We start from the raw sequence: 5,735 nt of genomic DNA on the forward strand, positions 1-5,735 counted from the left end.
CGTGCCGCCAAAACAGCGCCAACCGCATCTCAGAATAACATTCTGAGATGATATTCTTCTCACCACAATTGTACAGAGCAGTTATCTGAGTTACCGTAGACTTTGTCAGTTCGAACCAGTCTGGTCATTCTCTGTTGACCTCTCTCATCAACAAGGCATTTCCATCCACAGAACTGCCGCTCACTGGATGTTTTTTTTTGTTTTTGGCACCATTCTGAGTAAATTCTAGAGACTGTTGTGTGTGAAAATCCCAGGAGATCAGCAGTTACAGAAATACTCAAACCAGCCCACCTGGCACCAACAATCATCCATGCGATTATCTAATCAGCCAATCGTGTGGCAACAGTGCAGTGCATAAAATCATGCAGATACGGGTCAGGAGCTTCAGTTAATGTTCACATCAATCATCAGAATGGTTAAAAATGTGATCTCAGTGATTTGGAGCGTGGCATGATTGTTGGTGCCAAATGGGCTGGTTTGAGTATTTCTGTAACGGCTGATCTCCTGGGATTTTCATGCACAACAGTCTCTAGAATTTACTCCGAATGATGCCAAAAACAAAATAAAAACATCCAGTGAGCGGCAGTTCTGTGGATGGAAATGCCTAGTTGATGAGAGAGGTCAATAGAGAATAGCCAGACTGGTTTGAACTGACAAAGTCTACGGTAACTCAGATAACCGTTCTGTAAAATTGTGGTGAGAAGAATATCATCTCAGAATGCTATTCTGAGATGCGGGTTGGTGCTGTTTTGGTGTCACGAGGGGGATCTACACAATATTAGGCAGGTGGTTTTAATGTTGTGGCTGATTAGTGTATATACTAGTGTACTCCTAAAAGTTAACAAAATCGATTTTAGCAGATACCTGTATGTGCATTTAAAAACAGTCTTTCTCTTCCTGGAAAACAGACCAAAAATATTGATGACTCATCTTGCACTCATGGGCGTATACATATTTCTGTCCAATAAAATGCTCTCTCAACAATGAGAATGTCCCCTCCCCCTACATTATAAATACTGTACCTTTGCAAAGACATTGGCATTGAACATTGAAAGACCCCAGTCATCGAAAACCTTGAAATATCAGGGAATTTTAAAATAGGGATTTTTTTTTTTTATTATCCCAGACCTGGAAAAGTCATGGAAATGAGTCAAATCTTAAAAAGATCATGGGAATTTTTATAGTGAATATACATTTGTCTAGTTATGCTCAGGTCTAAAATATTTAATTGGCTAGTAATTGCTCTTCATGAGTGCAATCTCTATAAAATATTTTTTCTTATCCAGTATCCAGAAAAAACACAGGGCAAAATCATGTAAATATAATAGAAATGTTTTGGTCAAAAGTGTGGGAAACCTGCTCGATATGTCCAAAAACTTTTAGGGTCTGTAAAGTTCCTCAAAATATGTCTGAATTCGGTGTCACAGGCAGCTAAAATGTTGTGCTGCTTAAATAATCATGTGCTCATGACTGATTATCAACTGTAATATCTGATTTTCACTATTTCCCAGGCCAGTGTCAGTTTGTCTACAAATATCCACAGCGATATTCTAAATTAATTGGCTGTATGTACTGTACCATAGGTTAAATGTTTTGCTTTTTATTACTTCGAGCACTGGCGAACTGGCTATTGCTGTCTATATTTAATTTTTAATGTTTAATTTGAATCATGTTTCTTTTAATACTTTTTAAAAATAGTGTTTGCATTTAATTTTAACTGTTCAGTAAGCTGTGTAATCAAGCTCTGTATATTAATCAGATGAGTGTAAACTTCCAGTCTAGCTACATTCCAAGCGAACACAAATGAGCATTTGTAACATTAGCTGTTTGATCTGTCTGATATCCCCTAAGCTTTTCATTCTCACACCAGGTCTGACCTCTGCCACAGTCTATGCCATGTACAATTACTCTCTGTGTTGTAAGAGCACCATTTCCACGTGCTTAGGAACACCATTTCAAACCCTTAAAATACCTTAAAGGGGAAGTGTGCAATTTTTGTAGTGTCAGATTTCCAAAAAGAATGACTCTCCATACCTGCCACTAGTTGGACAGACAGATGGTCCCACCCCCAAACTCACTGGTTGATCCAAAGTTAATATGTCGGGCTGGATGGGCCACTCAAACAAACAGCAATGTTTTGATAGCGACACAGAGGCACAGTGTTTGCACTTTTCGGGAAAATCAACCGACAACTTTTTTACTTATAGTTGTCTCTGTATGTTAAGTTGTGATTGGAACATTTTGTTTTTATTTAACATTGAAAAACTTACACACTTCACCTTTAAAAATCTTTTACCTGTAGCCATCACCTCTCTTTTTCTTTCACACACAAATACAATTCATACAAAATAAAAAAGATGTTTGTGCAGTTTTGCAAATAAGTCTTTTTGTATTAAAAATGAAAAAAAAAAATGAAAAAAGAGAGAGTTTTGCACATGATACACACCTGATTAATTTGTTACATTGTTACTTTAGTTACCTTTATTTATGTAAACCCAATGAGTCATTGACTAAACCTGTGTTTTGGGTAATTGTATAAAGTAAAGCGTGAAATGCCTCTGACTACTTCTGTGACATCATTATTTATTATTAGTTCAGGTTCAGTCTAAATACCTTCTGTTCCATCTGTAAGGCCTTTCCCCATATGACAAAAAGAGCAAAAAAATCCTAAATCAACATTATTACTACTTATCAAAAAAATGTTATATATGGTTGTGTCACAAAAATGTTATGTTTATAGAGACTGGCTACAAAAATCAAACTACTACCAATAGGATACAATGGCACTAAAGGCCCACCTTAAAAGGGATAGTTTGCCCAAAAATGAAAATTCTCTCATTATTTACTAACCCTCATGCCATCAGTTGTGTCTTCTGCAAAACACAAAAGAAGATTTTTAAAAGAATATCTTAGCTCAGTAGGTCCTCACAATGCAAGTGAATAGGTCCCAACATTTTGAAGCTCCAAAAGCACAAAAAGGCATCATAAAAGTAATCTATATGACTCCAGTGGTTAAATCCATATCTTCAGAAGTTATATGATAAGTGTGGGTGAGAAACATATCAATATTAAAGTTGTTTGTTTACTATAAATCTCCACTTTCACTTTCATTTTCATTTTCACTTCCACATTCTTCTTCTTTCGGTTTGCATTCTACATGCATATCGCCACCTACTGGGCAGGGAGGAGAATTTATAGTAAAAAAAGACTTTAATATTGATCTGTTTCTCACCCACACCTATCATATCACTTTTGATGACATCAATTTAACCACTGGAGTCTTATGGATCACTTTTATTCTGGCTTAATGTGATTTTTGATTTAGCTTAAAAATTGTGGTCACCATTCACTATTGAGCTGAGATTTACTTCTGAAAATCTTTGTTTGTGTTCAGCAGAAGATAGAAAGTCATACACGTCTGGGTTGGCATGAGGTTGAGTAAATGATGAGAGATATTTCAGTTTTTGGTGAACTATCCCTTTAAGGAAAATTAGCTTCTTTTTTATTTTTTGTAGTAGCAAATCATATCAAGATTGAAAAAAAAATGAATGTCTTTTTATTAAATATTGATAGAGCAACATGATATGTGTGAAAGAAAATAATAACAGAAGGATGTTTTAATTAAAATTCATAAAATATATATTTAAAAAAAAAAGTGGGGAAGGGATCTTTTACCCCGAACAATGCTTTTATTTTATTTTATTTTATTAATTGTTTTTATTATTATTTTTTTGAGTAACAAATTAAGATAATGCTTATTTAAAATAACCAACCACTTCACAAATGGGTTAATCATTTTCTGTTTATTTCAATAATTTGGCATTTCATCTCAAGTATTCTATAAACAAATTAATCTTCATTGTGATTGTCAGTGTGAGCCCACTTTGATCATTCTTCATTACAAATCTATTCCCCAAACAATGTGCTTAACTGGGGAACTTTAGCCTCTGAAAAGAGTGTTTTCAGCCCAGCAGTATGGGGTAGTATCCCTTAGAATTTTTGTTTCCATGTTGCATTATAGGTGAGAGAGGTGGTCTGGTTTGATAAATGTATAACACCACTGTATGGTTGTCAGAAGAACTCAAGGCCCAAATAGCAGTTCTCATAGATTTCTGATTAGAAATAACCACATACTGTATATTACACACATATTTCCCTTGCCTGTATGGCAGTAAGCTCCTAACTAATTATAAGCTGGAGTCACATACAAAGGATATTATATAGCCTCAGTATATTGCAACTATTTCAAAGGGTTGTTTAGTTAATGATTATGGTGTCCAGATTCCAGATCATTAAAGGCTGATCGTGTGTATTTGCTGGACCAAACAGAAATGCTTGTTTACGAACAGGTTTTCTGACCACTCCCCCATCTTTTATTGGTCGATAACACAGATAGTAGTGCCACAGTATTACACTTTTCAGCTAAATCAACCTACAAATGACTTGTGTTTTGTTTTCTCTGCATATTTAAGGAATAGTTCCCCCTAAAATGAAAATTCTCTCATCATTTACTCAGCCTCATGTCATTCCAGATGTGTGTGACTTTCTTTCTTCTGCAGAACACAAAGGAAGATTTTTAGAAGAATATCTCAGCTCTGTAGGTCCATACTATGCAAGTGAATGGTGACCAACATTTTGAAGCTCCAAAAATCACATAAATAGCGGCATAAAAGTAATTCATTTGACCCCAGTGATTAAATCAAAATATTCAGAAGTGATATGATAGGTGTGGGTGAGAAACAGATCAATATTTAAGTTGTTTTTTTTTAACTATAAATCTCCACTTTCACTTCCACATTCTTCTTCTTTAGATTCGCATCTTCGTGCATATCGCCACCTACTGGGCAGGGAGAAGAATTTATAGTAAAAAAAATAATAATTACTTAAATATTGATCTGTTTCTCACCCACACCTATAAATCTCCACTTTCACATTCTTCTTCTTCTGTTTTTGGTGATTCACATTCTTAGTTTATATCGCCACCTGCTGGGCAGGAAGAAGAATTTATAATAAAAAAATTACTTTGTGTGAAAGAAAGTCATACACATCTGGGATGGCATGAGGGTGAGTAAATAATGAGAGAATTTTCATTTTTGGGTGAAAGTCACACACTTCAGTTTTAAGGTTGGGTCAAATAACAAACTGAACTGTTATCTTCTCATGGTTTCCACTGCCTGTCACTGCAAACAAATGACTGTACACAGCTAGGGGACACAAAAAAAAAAAAAAAAAAAAAAAAAAATCTCAGTTGAATTAATTTTATTTACAAACAACTACAAGCAGTCATTTCAGTGCTTTCCTTCTACAAGCAACTTGTTATTCCCAAGTAGTGGCCTGCATGATGTGTCACTATATGGGTCAACATTGCACAACATCTGAAACTGACACTATCAGCATACTGAATCTGCCGCTGTCGTGCATTTCACCAAATCTCTTAGGGACAAATCTTGCGCATTGTTCAGTTAATACTGAAGCTGCATATGCAAACTTGTTACATTTACATTCTAGTTGTTTTGTTCTGAATGTGCACGTTCGAAAAAATTCAAGAATTCTACAAAAATGCTTAACTGAGTAATAAACAGACAAAAGGACAGATCGACGTACAGACAGATGATAGATAGATAGACAGATAGATAGATAGATAGATATGTGTGGTGGGCGTGGCTTCATAGGGGGCGTGTGCTGGGAGGAAAAGTGGGTGGAATCCGTGCTGACGTAACCGAGCTAAACACAAT

Source organism: Myxocyprinus asiaticus, chromosome 13, assembly GCF_019703515.2.
Source record: "Myxocyprinus asiaticus isolate MX2 ecotype Aquarium Trade chromosome 13, UBuf_Myxa_2, whole genome shotgun sequence".
NCBI lineage: Eukaryota > Metazoa > Chordata > Actinopteri > Cypriniformes > Catostomidae > Myxocyprinus > Myxocyprinus asiaticus.